The sequence below is a fragment of the Chamaea fasciata genome, unplaced genomic scaffold (assembly GCF_029207755.1).
Source record: "Chamaea fasciata isolate MVZ Bird 193981 ecotype frontalis unplaced genomic scaffold, bChaFas1.0.hap1 SCAF_13, whole genome shotgun sequence".
NCBI lineage: Eukaryota > Metazoa > Chordata > Aves > Passeriformes > Sylviidae > Chamaea > Chamaea fasciata.
This window is the reverse complement of record NW_027094098.1, coordinates 12,964,448-12,985,177: the sequence shown is the minus strand read 5'-3', so window position 1 is coordinate 12,985,177 and position 20,730 is coordinate 12,964,448. Positions and strand designations below refer to the sequence as shown.

Genomic DNA, 20,730 nt, shown 5'->3' with positions numbered 1-20,730 from the left:
ATCTCATTAATTCTTTGGACTGGTCTGACCGTCGGATGTACACCTTGCCCTCTGTATTTTGTGAATACTATCAGTTGCCATATCAAGAACCTCAACACTTGAGTTTGATTAAAAGTTGTTTTAAATTGTATTTACTGCCTTTAGTATAGATACTGGTTCAATAGGGAGGATACAATGCATGCTTTGCAAATTCGATGAACCATTCCAGATGACACTTTGTTACTAGTTTAGAAGTGGCATTGTGTTTTGTCATGACTCTTCCCAAATGAAGTGTAAATGGGAAAAACAGTGGAAGCTATCCTGAAGGTGCTCAGATAGGAGACAGCAAAACCTGTTTGAACTACTAATATCTAGTAACTGGAATTACTTAGTAAGTGGTTGAATCCGTGCCAGTTAAATGGGTGTCAAAACAGATAACTGTTAACATGATAGGAAAAGAGGTAATTTCTTCAAAATACAGTGACTCTTAGGAAACAATTGCATATACAAAACTCAGTAACAATTTTGGAAAACTGTCTCCTGTTACACTGCATTTGATTGAACAGATTTAGTGTTTGTCACTATTTAGAGAAACAGACTTGGACTTATTCTAATTTTTAGGAAAGGCTTTCTAGCTTCAGGAGAGCAGAAGCTGGAGAAAATCTTTTCTCAATACATTATTTGTGTGAGTGTTTTGTGTGTTCTAGGAGACTAGTGAAGATTTATGCCCTGGTGGGTATATATGAGGCTAATTCTACTGTAGTTTGTGTTTAATACTTCATGGCATGCTCTGTCTCAGGTCAATGTGTTTAATTCAAAGGCTAATATGCTTGCTCAGTGCTTACAGAACCTGCTCTTTGAAACTCGAATTGTTTTTTGTATTGTTTTGGTGTTTTTTTCTGGTCCCCCCATCCCCCCCCAATGCTACCTGCTCTTTGAAAAACAATGGTATTTCTCCTGTGATGACTCAGGTGTACTTTGAATTTTATCAGTGTTTCTTGTGTTTCATGCTTAATCTTTTCAAACGCAATTATCCATGTGATGTATTATAAGCTTCTGGGGAGAACAGAACATTATAGTTTCTACATGAATAGCTTGTAAGAAAATGACTAAGTGGACCTGTTTATAGACCTAATGCACCGGGATTCAACTCTAAAAAGAATGTAAGAACAATGAGCCCTGGTTAACATTCTGTGGAAGCTGGCAGCTTTGATGTATGTATTTGTAGATGTCTGCAGAATACAGATAATCAGTAGCTGAAGTGTGCAAATTAAAGATCTACTTGACCAGTCATAATTACAGCACTGTAAGGGCGGAATGGCACTGAAAAGTAATAAAATGGTCTTTAATCTTTTACACTGTAAATTATAATCTGTTTGTGGCGAAGAGAAAATGTTTTGGTGGCTGCAGTAGCCCGTTCATGTGGCTACTAGGGGAGATTTTCTTACCTTCCAGATTTTACTTTGAGCTAGTAAGCAGATATTGCTCAGGAATTTCCTTAAAGAGGAAAAGCCACTAACAATGTGCTTTATTTCTTGATTAAAGGTTCATCTGTCACTGAGGTTTGACTGTTACTCTGACTTCCATTTTTTAGTATTGAAAGAAATTTGGGGTTTATTTTATGATGTTTTAGCTGCTTGCATTTTATAGAGATACTATGATATCTTAGCATTTTGAAATTTAACATACCTGTCTTCTGGTTTATGGAAAGTATCTCCATTTGATTGTTGTGTCAGTTTAACCCAATTATTAGTCAGAGTTTTAGCTGCAGTATCTTTACTGTATTTTCTAACACTGCTTTTCTATTTAGCTTTTATATCTCCCCTCTAAATTTTGATTAATTATACTGAATAGAAATACAGATGTTTCTTGTACTTAGGCTCTCTATTATATCAACAGAAAGCATAAAATGTCAGATTGAATGTTCAGAAGAAAGTAGAACAGACTGAAGTCCTACACTGCTCACTGTTCTGGAGAAAATCTACAGTGAATACAATGTGTGGGGAAGGTCCTGGTAGATCCCAAGGAAAAGGCCGGCTTTGCTGGGGCTTGTTCCCAGGGACAGGTGCTCTGGCTGTTGGTGCTCATGCAGAAGTGTTGTACTGAACACACTGTGTGTTCACTGCCTGTGCCCGGTGTTTCTCTTGCTTTCAGCTGGGATCTAGCCTTATGAAACCGTACTCAGGCTACCTGGACCACTTCCATAATTCAGCAGGAGTAGGAGCCATCATTTCCACTACAGTGACTGCAAGTAAATTTAAGTAGAAAAGTGGGTCTCTCCAGAAGGCTGCAAGAGTTAATTGCACATATCTGATAACACAATTCAGTAATTTTGGTTTGCTGGGTACTCTAGTTACTATTATGATTTTGTCTCTGATTATGAGAATAAATAATTATTTTGATGCCTGTTCTGTGAACATTTGAACAATAATTTTGTCTTGAAGAATATTTTCAGAAGCTACCTGTATTTGTAACAATTGTGGAAATGTAGATTACCCTATAGCATACCAAAAAAATTAAGTATTTATGAAAAGAATTAAGTTCATGAGGTCTTAATAGCTGCACTTTAATTGCATTGATAGTAAGTGAGGAATGTTCTGAATTTGGAGTTAAAAACTTGGCAAGATTGGGAATTGCTGGTGTGTTTTTTCTTCTCTCACATGAAGAATGACTTTTCTATTAGTTTGCTTCATTTCTAGCTTGGCCAAATACACTGAAAATAGGGATATGGTGCAGAGCATCCTGGTTGTTGGTTTGCAGTTCAGGCTGTTACTTAAATATAAGCTATATTTAAAGCCTCATACAGTTTTAGTAGCTTTCCCAGTAATGTTAACAGAATTGTTTCAACGTTTGCTGTGTTGCTTAAAGTGCTGACACAAAAGGAAGCCTGAACTATAGCAAATACAGATTTTTTTCCCTATACAAAACTGCCATTGTCTTGTTTCTATCATACTTTGATCATTATAGTCAAATAGTTTCAAGCTTATTCCTTTGATTGTCTTCTCTTTTTTTTTTAGCTGGAGTTAGTCCTGTTGCACCGGTGCTATTCAGGAGAAGATGAACTGATAGTGACTCTACTGTGTCTCTCTTGTGACCACACCAAAGTACTTTAGACCTTCCTAATCTTTCACTGTGTGATAAAGCTTTTAATGTCCTTTGCTGTTGCAGTGCAGCTGCCTCACCCATGGTTCTTGTTATCTTATTACTAATGTTACATTCTTTATATTGGCTAACTTGGAAAATCTCCTAAAATAAATTTCCAGTGATAACTGGCAGGAGAGGCAGCACTGTTGCACAGCCAAGTGCTTGTGAATCATTTAAAACTAACACGCATCTGTCTTCTATTTAAGTGAGAGTGTGTTTCTGTGATTCTTAGTGTCTGTCTTCATCTGAAGCAGGCACCTGAAGAGCAAAGAGTAGTTAAAATGGAATAAATGTTTTAAATCAGAGAGAAGGATTTATTTGCCTCTAAGTAGAATTTTGCAATCTGTGGACAGATACATTCTCCCAGTTAATTCTCTCCAATCTACACACTCCATCTGACAGCCTGGATACGTTTTTTGTTGTCAGATGATCTTCCTCTGTACATTGAAGCTTCTTGACACTCTGCCTTGCTGGGAGGTGTAACTGTAGCAGGAAAGCAAGATGGAAAACAAAAAACAGCAAAGAAAATGCAGGATTCCCTTAGGGCAATAAATTTTGCTTTTATGTAGCAGCCATTTTCTGACAGGACATATAACAAGTTTCTTGTATTTTTTCCTTGTGTGACTTTCCATGTTCCACACAAGGCATACAGAGAGAGATGTTTATGCCTTTTTCTACTTCATTAAAGCACTTCCTGGAGGAACAGTTCCTTTCCTCTCTATGGCTCTGCATGGTTTGTTTTGTGTAGAATTACAAACATGGGGGAGGTTAATGCTACTACATTTTTCAGCAGGAACAAAATACATGTTTTTTGAAGTACTGTATATAAGCAGGCTTGCAGACAGGATGAGAGAATGTAAGTAAATACAGCTCTCACAGGCATCTGGTTTATAGACAGTAAGTATTTATCAAGCAAGACAAAAGCTGTATTTATGTGAATGTAAATGATATCCTGAAATCTGATCACTCGTAAGTGTGTACTGATCTGAAACATTCTTCAAAATGGTAGAAATTATTTATTCTTGTCTTTTGTAATGCCTGTGTCTTCATCAGAGTATCTCTGAATGGAATTCTCTTCACTTTGACATGATAATAACATGGAAATCAGGAGTGTTGCTGGCTGAAGTAATGGACCTACAGTGTTTTACAGATGGATATGTATATAAATATTTATTTTTAAAACAGACTCCCCTCAAGAGACTATCAGTAAGGACTTGATGAATTTTATCATTTGGGGTGGCAGAGTTTGAAAAAAGAATGGTGAAGGGGTGATTCAAAAGACACTAAACAGTAGTAATTAGCTTAGAATTTTATGCTAACAGACCATTTTAGCATGGTTCTCTTCAGTTTTTGTGAGACAGGTACCTTTTGAATAGTAGTGAAAAATATGTTAGTCTAAAGACCATTAGATGCTGTTTTGTTTTAGGTAGAGCAGTGTCAGATGTCTCATATTGCTCTATCATATTGAGAGCAGTAGAATGAGCAGAATTAGAAACTTCCTTTTTTTGTTGTTTTTTTTTTTTTTTCCTTTTTTTAGATGGTTCTCTTTATTGTCCCAAAGGAACATGGAGAATGGTTTTTTAGGTTAATGCTTCTGTGAAGCTCTCATTTATGGTGTTTCAGATGGTTCAGATGTCATTCCCATGTATGAGAGATGGATCCTGACCACTGCTGCTGTTCCTCAAAGCCAGATTTCCCTGGACCAAAGTGGAGATATGGGGCGCTGATGTGGTGGTTTCAGGGCTGGTTTTCAATTGTAACTTTCCAGCATCAGCTTGAACAAGGTCACCGTAGGGATTTGAAAAGCAGAGCAATGTTTAAAGGAATTCAAACTGTTTCTGCCATCTGAAACAATGTGAGATGTGTGCAGGAGCAGCTCAACAAACCTCAGAGCTCAGTGGTTCTAAAGGCCTAAGAGAAATGCATCTGAATTTTGATGCAGTTGTTTTATGTACCACGTAAGATTGCTGGCTTGGAGGTTTGATTTTTTAATAATGGATGAAAATAACTTCTGCCTATGGCTGCTAATATGTTAAAATCCTATATGGTAAATTGATTACAGTGCTTTGGGTGAAGGTCTGTAAGTGATTCCAAATTAAGAGTTTTGACTGATTTCCATTGCCAGGCCCTGGGCTAAGAACTTGTATCATCCTTTAAAAAACCCAAACAAACCTGTGAGTGCTTTCCCAAAGAAACTAAATGGTGGGTCTGATTTAGATATAGTTTCTCTTGGAAATAATTTATTTATCCTTGAATAAGAGAAATGCTAATTTTAGGTGAAAAGACTGCCTAGGCACAGTGACCACGTACAAGATTTTTTTTTTTTGTGAATTTAAATCCATTTCACTGTTAGAAAAATATGAAAAGTGGCAAGTATACCAGGGAAATAACAGAATGCAGACATCATGGCATGTGTAATGAAAATTTACTGAACAATAAAATAGATATTGACAACACAGATTTCTTAGAGAAAGACAAATGACACATGACATAATAGAAACACGAAGTGTGCTTTGTCTTACAAATAAACAACTCCCTTGAGAAACTTGAAGCATCCTGTTAAATGGAGACATTACTTCCGCTGGATTGAAATGCACATTTTTACTACTTCTACTTTTCTTTTGACAGCATATTTATATTAGGAAAAAGCTTTCTTTGATTCTTCTGAACACAGATGCATCACCGAAAGTTCTCTCGTTGGCATAATTATTCTTCCTTAGGAATTACTATCTTGTAATGCTGATTTATATCAGTAAAACATATCTGTTCTATGGCTTTTACTGGTGGAACAAGTGAATGTTGCAGCACTAGTTAAAGTATTTCAGCTTAGAAAACTCTGACTTGTTCAATTGGTGGGTCTGGATAACAGAAAGTTTACTATAGTGTCATCCTTAGGATGAATGCAACCAAGGACTGTGCTGTTGCTGCTACAGTCTATCCATCCCATGTAGAGTGTGTTGTTAGTGAGAAGAGAAACGTCCCCATAAAAATTGTCTCTTCTGAGAAGTTTGATCAGCGATTGCACCTTATTTTCTCATGACTGATGTGGCTGGGCCAGTGCTACATCTTATGTATATATAGATTATATGATTTTGAATTCTGGTCAAAAACCAAGCTTTTACACATCAATTATCAGTGTTCTTTTTTAAGCTAGACTTCTAAGCCTAGTAATGCTTAGAAAGTATCACAGTTTTATGATTCATGAAAAACATTTAAGATAAAAGAGAGTAGTTGAGAAAAAAGACTTTTGGACGTAAAGTTTAATAAATATAATTACTCAACATTGGTCTAATTTGGTTAATTTTGAAAAGACATGTTAAACCTTTCTCACCATGTTTTTTGAAAAGGTGGAAAAGGTCTTTTGAAAGATTTTTGAAATTCTCACTGGTGTGAAATACTTGCTATTTCATTCTTACTCAGCTTGGCTGTGCCAAGCCTGTATTGTCTCATTCCTGTACTAATACACAGATGTCTAATGTAGATTGTGGGTTATGTGAAAAGGTATTGGATTTATGGGAAGTTTTAAAAATATCTTAGGATAATTTTGCATTTGCTTCAAGTTTCTGGAGCTCAAGATCTTGTCTTTGACAGAATCTTCAAGACCTGGAGGAGCACCAAAACCCCTTTGCTATTACATTCCAAGGAAAAGGGAGAGCAGCTACTTTAATCTCCAAGGATACTTCAGCTGTGACTGTTGGCATGGTTGGAGCATCCCAGCCATAACCTGTAAAATCATTTATGCAAATCCTGTTTAGGTAGGTGCTTAAATATCTGTGTGAAAATGTGATGTAATAATTACCTTGGAAACATTTGGACTGAGAGAGATGCTAATAAAAGCAGGGAAACAGAAAATGAAGGCAGCAGTGTTGGCCTTGCAGTACCTGGCCATGCTGCGGAACAAGGTGTGATGAGCTGGTCAGGTGAGATTTTGGTGCAGGGGCAGAACTGTCAGGAGAGGATGATCAGGGTGCATGGGGGTCTTGACATCAGAGTGCAGGACATGGCAGGGATGGTACAACATCCACTGCCATTGTGTTGAGGGACCAGATATCTCCCAGCCAAATGGGTAAGACCTTTTGTCTCATCTTAATGATAGCACATTTCTTTCTTGCCAACTTGAATTTTGGAAGCTGGCTTTCCTTTTTTGAAGGTTGTGTGCTTGTTTTGGGGGTGCATGACAAATGGGTTAGCTTTAAAGAATTATCAGGCATGTGCTTTTTAAAAGTACATTTGGATATGTTGCACTTTAGAGTTGCTTAGCTATTTGTGTATTTAGGGATGTTGTATAGGATACAATGTTGTAGGGGTCAAAATGACCTGGGAGAACTGGCACATGCAGGCTTCCAAAGTCCTTGCTATGAACTCCTGCACAAAATGTTCTAAGATTCAGGTAAGAGTAACCTTGCCTAAAGATGTCATGTATTGGTTCTTTTTACTGTCCAATTCTCATTTTTGCAGATCTTGATGCAAAATGGCAATTATTTTGGTGAATTTGTCTCAGCTATTTCATTGACCTTAACATTCTTTTTTCCAATTGCATCACTCTAAGTCTTGCACAGGTCAGGTTTTTCCTCCTCAGAAAACCCAATTAAACATTGGTTTAAGCTTACATGACATGAAAATTCTTCAAAGAAGTGATTATCAGATTTCTGTGAAAACTCAGTTTGTTTGCAGTTGCTGATGCATAAGATCTGGATGAAGTTTAATGCAGAAACAGGCTGGCAAGAATTAAAAGTGTCGGTATTGTATTACAAGCACTTTTACCTGCTGTGCTGTTCCCACAGAAGATACAGTAGGCATGTTGAACAAGGAGAATGGTTGAAAACTATATAGACATGTAAAAACTCCTAAATTACTTGCTGATTTTTGTAGACAGCAAATCATCCACCAGGTTCCAGTTTTGGACTTTCTGCTTTTGCACTTGCATTTGAAGAGCTTTAGCTATTCTGAGAGTGACTTTGGTTTCCTTCAGTTTGGGAATGGAGTTGGACTTTGTCCCCTTAGTGACAGGCTCTTCGAGCCCTTAGGGAAGGCCCTTTAGATCTCTTTCAGAAGAACTTCTGAGTGCATTTCCTGATCTCCTCTTGGCTTCAAGGAGCTAGGTCAAGTCAAAGACTTAAAATAGCTACCACTTCTCACCTCCATGTTTTCTTAGTTCATGACGTTGGTTATGTGAACTGTAGGATCTGCTTAACCCCTTCGTTCAATGTTTGGGCAAAAATATTTTTAGTGGAATAGTAAGGTGGTGCTTTAGCAATCTTGGAGTTATTTATGGTAATAGTGAACGAAAAAAAGCAGGAAATTTGAACTGTTTGCAGTGTCTTCTGTACAGTGCAGTTACTAAGGAGCAGCTTTTGCTTTAACCTGCAGCACTTTGTTAACAATTTATATGAAAAAAATGAAGAAATTTAATCCAGTTCCCCTTCCCTCCTCTCCCTCAAGATGGATATTTACTTTCATCTTATCTTTGCTTATCCCATTTATCTGCATTTACTCATCTTTGGCATGACAGATGTGATGGATCTGCAAGGGGTTCCAAGTTATTGCCAGGATTTAAGCTCTGTTTTGCCTCAATGTAATGCTTTCATATATTTCTTTCTTTGTAAATTATTTTTCAAACTACAAATAACATCAATAAAAAGGTTCATCAAATAGTCTGAAATTCTGTAATACGTGATCATACTGCCTTGCTATCCACAGCTAGCTTGCAAGGGTGAGTGCCACTGCTGCAGACTGTTGGGAGGAAGACTCTTAGCTTTAGCTGATGCGGAGGGTGAGGTGTGTGGAGTTACAGCCTCTTCCATGTGTTGAGAAACCATCCAGGAACCTCTGGTCTATGAAAAGAATGGATGTGTTAACCAGTGGGAAACTATGGCACTTCTGAGTTGAGGAAGAGAATATATTTGTGAAGGATCCTGAAGGCTAAATCTTCTTTTCAGTGGCTGTCCACGTACATCATTTATATCTATAAAGACTGTCAAGATCAGACCTGTTGCCTTGACCCTTAAGGTAGATTTGGAAAATCTCTGCTTCTTTAATGTGCTTTTGTTTGGATAGTTGTTGTTGGGTTTTGTGCTTGGGATTTTTTATTAGTTGTGGCAAATTTGTCTCTGTGTGAGGTATTTCTTAAGAGGAAACTTGTTCTCAAGCTTATCTTGAACAACACAGCAAATGGACCCGCCCTTCTCTTTGTCTGCCTGTTTTCAAATGGCAAAATATAACCAGGTATTAACTTCTGCTCCAGGTGCTCAAAATGCCAATTGGTGGTATCTTCCCACTGGCCAATTCTGAATCTGTTTCCAAAATAAGTGACACAAGTAGGTTGTGCTGATGTGGTTAAAGCAGAGGAGTAGGATGCCTTTTCTGTGTGCAGGTGTCTTGCTCAGTAGGTGATAATGCTGTGTTTTACTCACGGGTCCTTTTTGCTGGATGTAACAACTATTGTTGTTTCAGTGGTTATAGCATGAGTTATAACGAGCTCTTAACACCTTGTACTTGCAATGGATACTCCCTTTGAAAAAGTGCATGGTATAATGTCTATAATCTGAGAGTATTCATGTAATGTACTTTACAAATACAAGGAGCTTACAATTATACAACACTGATTCACAGCAATGACCATCTTAAACATGCACTCAGAAGTTGGATTCAGTTTAAATTTGTGTTTCCATTTTATCCATGCCCTACACAATAAACACCAGCAAATATTTTTGGATTATCTATGCAATTGAGGAATTACTTTCTTTTTCATATATGAAACTTATTTTAGATTATTGTTATGAAGTACAAAAGTTCATCTTTTGATGATTTGGAATCAAACTGATGCCAATTCAGTAGATAATGAATGATTTGAATGTATAGGTTTTTGCTAAACTTTGATATTACAATTAATAGTACAGATACATACTTAGTTGGTTTACTTTTGCATTGGTATTTGTGGAAGGAGGATGTTATTTTAGGCGTTTTCATGTGCAAAGCCCTGGAAGTTCTCAAGTGGGAATTCAAACCTTTTTTTTGAAAACCTCTATGCTTTCACATATCAATGGAAGTTTGTATTTTGTATGTTTTATGAAAAATAGCCATTGCTGATTTGGACTGCAGTGATGTTCTGAGTTTGCCAGTTCTGGGAATGTTCACAGGTGTTTAGTGAACTGGGGACACCCCTGGGTTTATGTTTTTTCCTTCATTCCTGGTATTGACATCTGAATGTTCCACAGACATCAATGAACTGACCCTCCTTAAAGCCACGGAAGCTGAAGTGATGTGTGAAAAACTGTTCTGTGACAGCAAAATACTGAACTCGGCTATCACAAGTCTCAGTCTGCTGACTACATTACATAAATTTGCTTGCTGAATAAAGTTTGGAAAGGAATTGTACGTGCAGTGTAAATTAAACAAAAAAAAGGTTCTACTTTTTATTAGCAATTAATGAGTAACTTAACTTCAAATCTCAGGGTTATCTGTAGTCTAATTTGAACTTACTTTGGGAAGAGGGGTGGTTCAAGAAGCAAACCTCTCCAGGGATGATTTAAAGAAAAACAGGAAGTGTATGGTGTTTTTATTCCCTCTGTTTCTGGAAAAACTCTGTCTTTGAAAATTTTTTGGCATTAAATAAGGAAATGAGAAGAGCAAAGGCAAAAAGAAAAAGGTAAAAATAAAGCCTGCCCGAGAGCAATCACTGGGGACACTATCATTTATATTTAAGATAATAGTGGAATGTGGTAAAAGAGAGTTTTAAAAGATTTGATGTTACTGCCTGTTTTCTCAGACTTCCTGCTGTCCGCTGGTGACAGCTGCTTCATTGAGATTATTGGTTGTGGCTTTTATTGTAAGAGTTGGGAAGTGTTTAATAAATAATGTATGAATAAACCAAATGGAAACATATCCATATCTGCTTCATTAGCAAACAGACTTACAGGAATATACCAACTGTTTGAACCTGCAATACCTAAAATCAGTCCTTAATGACAATACATGCAACAAATTTCTTTCATGCTTTTGTCCCCCAATGTCACCTCTATACTCCTATGCGTGACTTTTCAATGGGAAGCTTTGAATGAAAATAATGGTTAATAGGTGATGTGGCAAGAGTCTCCAAATTCATGGGGTAATTTAAAAAATAATTCTTTATCAAGTGAATATAAGTTTACTTTGACTTGTGCGTAACTGGGAATTCCTGTACTTTTTGGAAAGATGATGGAGACAACGACATATGACTTCAAAATAATCATGATGCTACCTGACTCTGGCTGCATTGCTCTTTGTATGTCGGCTGCTGGATTTTTTTTTTGTTTTACTTAATATGTTTCTTTCCACTCTTTGTACATGTTTGTTTTTTGTTGTCTCACCTCTTTGTGTATTTCTACACCTTCAGTTCATTCCTGTTCTTTGTGGAATCGTTCTTTTACAGCAAATTGCCTGGTATAAGGCTTAGGTCTTTTCTACAGTGGACTGAACCATTGAAAATCCTTTCCTTCAGGTGCAGATTCTTGGGTGTAATAATAGTTTTTCTTCAGTTACAAATCCATTTGATTCATAAACCTTGAACTCTTCATCAGCAGTTAACTATGTTGGGTCACTGTGGGGTACGTTCCTCTTAGTAGGTGGGGAAGAGTCTATTTAGGATTAGATTTAGGTCTATTTTCTAAAATGTAAGTAACCCTTTGTGCCTTATTTATATCTTTGATTCCATATCTGTTAAATGCAAGGGATGCAATTAGCTGTTATTGTTGTTTTTGCTGTTGCACTATGAAAGGCATACAATTCCCTTCTTTCGTTTCCAGCCCTGGCTCCCTAGGCCCTTCAAAAAAAACCCCATAAAAACATCCCAAACAAACTCCAAACTCCCAAGAAGGTAAAAGAACCTTGGGTTTTAGGATGAATTTTAGAAAAACTTATTCTCAGTATCTTTTCTGAAGGTATGTGCAATCACCTGTACTGTATCACCTCCTATTTGCCTACTACTGCACAGTTCCACTGATGTGGAAACGTCTCATGGAAAAGAAATTCAAGATTGTTATCTTTTTTACTGCACTGAAAAATATCCAGAGTTTTACAAAGCTTTCAGTAAATTATTTGCAGTCCATTTAAGGAAGCTGGCTGAGCTATCAATAGGTACCTCAGACAAGCAAAAACCTGACTTATCCTTAAAAGCCTGAATTTTCTACTTGAATTTAACAGTGGCAGTTGTTCCAGAGTGAGCACTGAAAAAAAAAACTGCATATTTTTATCCAGCTCTTCTTTGCTGAAATTGTAATGAAGGCTGCTGAGAGCATTTATTTTTGATAATATAAAATTTTTATTTTACTTTAAAATAACACCCTGGTTTAGAGACCCCTTTCAGTTCTGAAACTTCTTTAGTTACTCTGCCACAAAAATAACAGTATTTTCAGCTTTTGAGACTGAAGGTAGTTTAGATCTTGCCCTTCTACTTTTATGGTTCATAATCAGGTCCTATATTCCCTGTGGCCCTGCAGGGAAGGGAGCGTCTCAGACTCTTAGTGCACAGGTTCTGTGGATCTTGTGGTTAAGCCCCCAGTGGGGAGTGCAGTGTTTTTGTAGGTGTGTGCTCAGGCAGACCTAGGTTTTACTGTGCTGGTTTGGGCTGGGGTTCAGTTAATTTTCTTCACTGTATCTGCTCAGGAGCTAGATTGGATTTGTGCTGGAAATGCTGTTGATAACTCAGGGATGTTTTAGTCATTGGTGTGCATTCAAGACCTTAACCCATTAAACTGACTTTACCTCAACGCTTGAGTTCCCATACTTTTACTGTCCTGATTCCTTCCCCCATCCCACCCGGGAAGAGTGAACAAGTGGCCGTGTGGAGCCGGGTTCTGGCTGGGGTTAAACCATGACAGTTTTATATTGTTCTTCCTTCCCACCGGAGGTCCTGTTATCCAGATTTGGTGTTGTATAGTCAGAAAGGACAGCTTGGGAGTTTTGTGCTGCACTCTGCACTTGACAGTTGGACTTGATGATCCTAAAGGTCTTTTCCAACCTAAATGTTTCTATGATTCTATGATTTATTGCTTGCATACGTTATTTTTCATTCCTAACTATAAAAGGCATCGATAAAGAGATTCTTCTCATGAGTTATTTCTCCCTGGCTATTATATTATTTACTTGGCTGATGGCTTTTAAAAGGCTCTAGATTTTAGTAATGTCCAGAGACTTCTTTGAGGTAGAAGTGCTTCAAACCATTTTGCCTTTCTCACCCTCTGATCCAAAAAGAATAGTGAAGTTGGTGAAATCTGAAGGAGGTTCTGTACGCAACAGTAGCGTTCCCAAGGATTTTAGAGAGTTCCAGGAAAAGGCAGGATTTTTATAGTGGAAAACTATGAAAGACTTAGAGTATTCCCCTAACCTGAATCTTTTGGAGTGAATAGGATGGCTTGAAGGATGGAATGTGGCAGATGTAACATTTCTTGTGTTAACCTGTTTCGCAAATACGATCCTAGCAGTGACATGCTTAACCTGTTGGCAGTTTGTAATCTTAAAGTAACCAACCAACACTGACATTACAGTTTGGGTACTTGTTTTATGTTGGTAGAAAGAGAAAGGACTGGGGATATTATAAAAGTTGCCTTTTTGCTCCATGAGATTTATATTTTGGTATATTTTTTGTGCTCTGCTGTTGGTCCTTCTACCTGTTGGACCTTTTTTTCATATTCGCTCTGATTTTATTCCTGGTTTTCATTTTTTTTTTTTTTTTTAAATCTTCCTCTACTTTCTTTCATACTGGTTTTTCCTAGCTGTAAAATACTTAAAGAATCTTAAAGTTCAGGATAACTTTGATTGGCAAAATCAGTGTAAAGTTCTAACAAAGTTCAGGCAATAATAAAGAAAATACTGTGGATGGACACATTTCTATTATGGTTGATGGCATTCCCATGGAGAAAATAATTTTAAAGATACACTGTTAACTCTTTTTAGATATTAGAAGTAATCAGGTGTTTTGGAGCATCTCTGGTGTTAGAAGTATGGGGGAGGAGAGGAGTTCTGCAAGCTCCATCTTCTCTTTGTATAGAGATCATCTAATGACAGCTCTCACTTTCAGTTGTGTGGTCAGTGAGAGAAGATGCTGATGTGCACTTCATCTAGAAGATTTCAAAGTACAGTTACAATTAAGAATTTTTAATGATTGTTTCGGTGTCTATTCTCTTGTGTTTGTACTTTTTAAACAATGAATGAGAGATTTTGAGAAACAACACTGATGATTTAAATAATCACTTATGAGAAAATATCTCTTTCTGGGAATTTAGGTTCCAGAAGATAAGCATTATTGATCATTCTCTTCTCATGTACTCTCCAGATGATTTTAGAGATCTGAAATTATTATTCTTTTCCTGTCTTTTGTAATTACCAGTACAATGGGTAACTGCACTAGAAGGCAACAAGGATGCATTCTAATTGTTCTAATAAATTACATTAATGATTTATGCTTACAGTCATCTTTAGTGAGAACTTGTTTGACAAAGTGACAACTTCTTTTATAGAGCAAGCAAATATAACTTCAGTTTTCTCTGACTGAAGCTTAATGGTAGTAGATTTGAAACCCTGTATTAGAGTATTTGGGCTCCTCAGGTACATTGCAGGTTCTTGAGCATCTTTTCCCACCAGGTAGTGCCAGTAAACTGTACTGTGTTTAGTTGCTGGGAAAATCAAGTGACTTGCTAACTTACCTAATGCAGTTCTTAAATAGTGCAGGAGGACAAGAGTCGTTCAGACCATCAGAACACTTCTGAAGGTTTTAGTACTGAAATATTTACTTCTGGCCCAGCCTGTCCACTGAGTCATTTCCACAGTGTGTTGCAGTACCTGGGACAAAATGCACTTGGATAGTGTGCAGATGTTTAACATCTGTATAGCTGCTTTTTGTCCTTTTCATGTATTAGAGCAGTTCTAGGCTGCTCTGCAGGGCTGTAGAGTCGTTATGACATCATGCAGGCTTCTGATGCCTGTGGAACATTGTTGATGACCTCGCCTCTCCCTGATGGTTGGGATGGCATTGCAAGGCTCACAAGCTGCTTACTGACCTGCCAGGCTGTGGGTAATTAAGCAAGGACTGAGTTCTTTGCCTAAAATTAATAGGATCATGCTAATGGCAACATGAATGACCAATGTACATTAGAGCCACATGAAACAGAGCAATCAATAGTGGGGATATGTGGTAGGGGGAAGAAGATGCCACATGAGTTTTAAGTATATTCTGCTCAACACAACCTCTGAATATCTTTCTATCAACTGATTTCCTTCTGCTGACAAAATATTTCTGACCACTTAAATCTAATAGGTAATCTTTCTCCAGAAAGAGATGGAGTAGTTCTCACTAAATTAATCTCTGCATTAACTCTTAATTAGAAATACTGAAGGTGGCATTATGGCATTATGTTTTGTGAGGAGTGCTTCCATGATCTATAATTAATGTCATTAATGGGCTATTATAGTTGGTAACAAAGGGTAGCAAGAACTAAACTATTAATAAATTCTTTATTATATGACATAGAAGTATTTCCCTAGGCTTTCCTCTGCACATCTATTATTGGTAATTTTTTTAATGGAACACAAGGCCCAGGTAGAATGATTTGAGCCATGCCTGAGTTGCTTGGGGTTGCTAAATATGCAATAAATAATTTAAGAATAATTAAGACCAGTAAGAGATTTAAGGGTCACTCAAATTCCATATAAACATTTTGCATTCAAATTTTTGGCTTTACAGTTAGAAGGCCCACCCTGCATAATTAAAAAACCCAAATGTAACTAAGCAGACTTTTAGCTTTTGAGGCACTGTTACACACAGAGGGCATGTAAAAGGGATGTAATTGAAATATGTAAGTACAGGTAATATGTAAGTACAGAAATATGTAAGTACAAGATACACCCATCCTTCTCCTGGCTACATGAAATTGCAGTGGGTTACTGTTTGTTTTTATAAACTGTGCTGCATCTATCTATTAAGTCGACTTTCTAACTGTATGTGTAAAGAAAGACCTTGCCCTTCATTAGTTCAATCTAAAATTCAAATTCTTATTGCAGTGTGTAACAGCATTAGAAGTGCTCAGACAAATTAAATGATTCAGTATGGTAACTTTGAAGAATCTAATTTCCATGCAGGGAATCATTTTTATCATCTGGCAAAAAGACAAAACTGTGAATTTTACAGTGACTGCTTTCTTTTGTAACATTTTGTTGCATGGGGTTTGCTTTACTGTTAATCCATGCTCAAACCCACACTCATAAATGCTTATCTAATGTTACAGATTTTTAATGCACATGCAGATTTTAACCTGCCTATTCTTCTCTTTTGCACATGTTACTGTGGTCTCTGCTGGAGCAATTCTTGTTTTGATGCACTTTTGAGTCATGACTTTATTTAGGATTTGTACCTACCTCTGTAGCACCATTATAATTTGTAGCATTATTATGCATGTATGGCATTTAAAAATATAAATGTGGTGAATATGATGCCTGGAAGATACCCGTGGTGTATCCAGTTAATCGGTAACTTTTTATTCTTTTGTTGCTGTGAATATTAGTTTATTCCTTCAAAAGTTTTAGTCTCTTTCCAGTAGCAAAGCAGGGCTCTAATAACCTTTATTAATATTTGTTCTGAAATACTGGAAATTCACCAGCTTGAAAATGGCATCTGGGCTGTGTGTCCACCCGTCAATAACTGGTATTGACTCCTTGAGCTGGGTGAAGTTGCTTCCAGGGTTGGAGAGAATTCCGTGCCTGGCTGACAGGAGGTCACTGCCTCAGGCTGCCAGGGGGATGAACTGAAGTTTCAACAATGCTTTGGAAGTAAAGTTGGAGAGAGCGACTGGGTGGAAGAACTTTCCACTGCACTCATATTTTCTGTCTGACTTTGAGGGCCTCAGAGGTCATTCTTCTGCTGCATTCCTTTTGGAGAAATCTGGGCTGCTTTGAAGTTACTGGAAGTTCACTGATTCTAGATCTGCAGTTCCCAGCTATGTTTTCCCATTTAGCTATTGAATTTGGATTACACTACATTTTCTGCCCCCCACCCCTTTTTTTCTTTTTTTTTTTTAAATTTTTGTTTTAAGGCAATAAGGAAGAGGTTAAAATGACTCTGCTGAAGGCAGCTCTCAATCTGAAGATTTTTGTAGACATGCAGGAAGGTGATCAAAGCATTGTCAACAATCTGTTGTAAATCCTTTATATGTTCTTAGAAAGCTTATGCATAACAAACCTTTGCTTGAAATTATTCTAACCAGGGAAGAAACCTCCCCAGATAAGCATGAAAAATACAGTGGATCTTTATAGGTGCTTCTTTCCTGAACATTTTATGGCTTATTCCCAAGTGAAATTAAAAACCATCAGGTCAGCAGCTGCCTGCCCTGGCAGGGACCTGGCAGATCAGAGTATTTGAGACCTTGGGATTTCTGTATAGCCTTGGATTTCACATCAGGCCAAAAGTATGTTTGCTACTTTATCATGTGCAGCAAAACATGGTCTGAAATCTCGGGTTAACCTGGACATGGACATGCTCTTAGAGCAAAAAAAGAGGCATGAAAGTCAAAATCGATTAGGCAGTTTCAGGAATAGGGTTGCAGTAGTGGGTGTGGCATGACATGCTGACATAAACTATGTGTCTGTGAAGTTATCAAATCAAGTATTGGCTTGAAACTTCAGTTGTAGCCTTTGGGCAGATATTTGTTGAAACTTAAAGGTTTTCTTGGCCTTGGCCTGGTTCCTTTTGGCTGATTCTAATTTTCGTTTCTCTTCTGGTGATTTACAAGCTATTAGACTTTCAGGTGGTGTTAAAACATAACTCTGGATTTACTGAAAGCCACCCTAAGTACAGGAGAAAGTGACTCACTGAGGTTTTTGCCTTATTTGACCAGAATTCTGAGCATTCATCTTTTTGGAAAATTCCCATTTCTCTCTGCTAGCTGAGGCATAGCAGGTATTTATCTTACTGAGGTAGACTCAGCAGGACTCCTGGGAGCTACAGGTTCAAAGTTCAGCCTACAAAGTTGTGGTTGAGAAATTTTGTCCTGTGTGTGTTCAGGGATGTATTGTGTGAGTTTTTGGTGTTGTGGTGGTGCTTTTTTTCTTTTTCTAAAAATGTGTATAAAGATGGAGATAGCATAGATAGACTGTTTTAAAGACGATAAATGGAGTTCCAGGCCTTTCACATGAGAAGCAAAGCCTTCCCCCAAAACTGAGGGAGCATGAGAGAATGGGATATGGATATGTCTCAAGTTGATAAATATTTCATGTTTTTTCTTTTCCTTGAGTTTACTCTCTTTCCTGGCAATTGAGGTTGCAGCAAATCTGAGGATATGACTATCTCCTTTAGTTATCTGTCTGTTTTTTTGAGAAAATGTTCTTCTCCAAGTACAGTCTCCTTGTAAAATGCTGCAGTTTGATATCCTACCTGTTTGGAAAATAATGATCTGGGAAGTACAAGTTAGGTCCTGCCTTGCTCTAAAAAGGAGGAAAGCTGGTTGGTTTCACAGGCCAAGCTCTATGTCATCCTCACACATCAGTGCTGTGAATAGGGGGCTAAATTCAGTAGGCTCTTTTGTGTTGACTTTTCTTTAGAGAAACTTCTGAAATGCAAGAATTTTAGATAACAAAAATGTAAAATAACTGTGCCATGATCAAGGCAGGGATCAGACTAGTTCACTGTCCCTCTAATTCGTTATGACAGTTTTTCTAAATTTGCTACATTCTTCAGTATTTTTGCAGAGTTCAGCACAAACTGAGTACCTTAAAGACTGCACTGTTCAGTATTGCAACAAATCCCAAGCTTTTCTTTCCTGATTTTAAGAAATCTTTGTCTTCTCATAAAAGATTTTTTGAAAATCCTGGTGAAGAAGTGAGCCTACAAGAAAGATGGAAAGAGATTATTTACAAGGGCATGTAGTAAGAGGAGCAGGGGGAATGGCTTCAAAGTGAGAGTAGCTTAACATTTGGTATAAGGAAGAAATTCTTTCCTGTGAAGGTGGGGAGGCCCTGGCACAGGGTGCCCAGAGAAGCTTTGGCTGCTGCATCCCTGGAAGTGTTCAAGGCCAGGTTGGATGGGGTTTGGAGCAACCTGGGATAGGAGGGAGTGTCCCTGCCCATGGCAGGGGGTGTAATTAGATGATCTTTAAAGGTCGTGTCCAACCAAAATATTCCATGATTCTATGATTGGAAAAATGATTAAGGTTGAGAACGTTTTTTGCTTTTCTCCTGCAGGTCTCTATGTTTTGGATGTAAGCATTCCAGATACAAACTGTTTCCCAAAACTTAAGTGTTTTTATATTCCTCTCTTTTTGGCATTCCCTAAAGATTCAGTTCCTGAGTTTTTTTATTGTCTTCAAGAATCAGAATTTTAGGATGGTTTCATAGTGAACAAATATAGTAATTGTGTTATAAAAAAAACCTTATTTCAAAGCATTGCAAGAAATTATTATGAGGTTCTTCCACATGTTTTTGAAATTTCTGTATCTCCCAACGTTGCAAAATTTCCCCCCAACGTCTGATAAACACAAGATTTCAAGCAGTGTAGTAGCCCTGGTAGACACTAAATTCTGCAGAATGTAAATTACAGTCAATGTGCCTATAAATCCTCTTGGCATTTTTCTCCTGTAGGCTCAGCACAGTGTTACTCCAGTGAGTCCCATTTACCAGGAGGCTGGAGTTTAACTGCATGAGGTACCAGTTAAAAAATCTCAAGCAGGTCACTAGAAACTATTGATATTACAGAATTTACTTGCTACTTTGTCTTTCATTGTCTCACTTGTTTTTATATTATAGTTTGTTCTAATGTCACCAAAATCTAGCAGATGTTAAAGTATCCATCCTAAAGTCTGTTCTAGTGGAAGCTGCTCTTAAATGGCATTTCTTTTTAGAAACTGCCACTTGAAGGCTTGTGCATATGGGTTTTAGAAAATTAAGGATTTCAATTTTCAAACAACTTCTCTGTGTTTTCAAACGACTGTTCTGTGTTTTCAAATTGGTCCAAGCTCCTCGTACTCCCACACAATGGTAGAACTTTACAAGTATTTGAATTTCATGATGTATTTTCATTTTTCACATTTTATAAGTTTGACAAGCCACACATTCCTATAAATTACTTTAGTAAGGAGTGATCAAGCTGCAAATCAGGAGCCCCTTTGAGAGCTGCCTTACAGACCTGCAGGGAGGAAGTTCTCTGATCCAGGGAGCTTAAGGCTTGTAAGTGGAAGCCTGGAAACAGCCAGTATGGGCAAATAGGTGTGAGTGTGGGACTTGTTAAGATGGCAAATTCAGCCAAAATTCCCCCAAACAGCCTGATAAAGGAATGCTTCCTTCTCTCTTCAACACTGCAAATGCCAAATCCCTCTAAAAACTTCCTGATACATGTATAAAATTTGTACTTTCTGCTCTGATTTTCCTGTATTTCTCTTTGAATTCCCTTCATCCTCAAAGCTATGCGGTAATTTAGGTTATAATGAAAAGCCCACCAAAATAATCAAGTTTCTTGCTGCTCCTTGTTTAAAAGGCTGTCCTAGGTCCTGCCTTCTAAAGCTGAGCCTATAGTTTTGAGATATAGATTCTGTGTGCTTTATCCCAAGGAATCCAAAGTGGTGGAACGTATAATCAAACCACAGGAAA

The 20,730-nt window shown here is 37.5% G+C and overlaps 1 protein-coding gene across 5 annotated transcripts in view; it reads left to right on the top strand.

The window, feature by feature from the left end:
* Positions 1-20,730, top strand: part of FHIT (fragile histidine triad diadenosine triphosphatase) — a 545,317-nt gene that overhangs the window by 69,981 nt on the left and 454,606 nt on the right. Inside the window, exon 1 of one of the 5 annotated variants that reach the window (XM_066195605.1) lies at positions 3,003-3,083. The exons of the other annotated variants lie outside the window; for them this stretch is intronic. The gene's annotated coding sequence lies outside the window, so the exon portion shown is untranslated. Of the gene's footprint in view, positions 1-3,002; positions 3,084-20,730 lie in introns of those variants that run through there. 5 annotated transcript variants of the gene reach the window in all.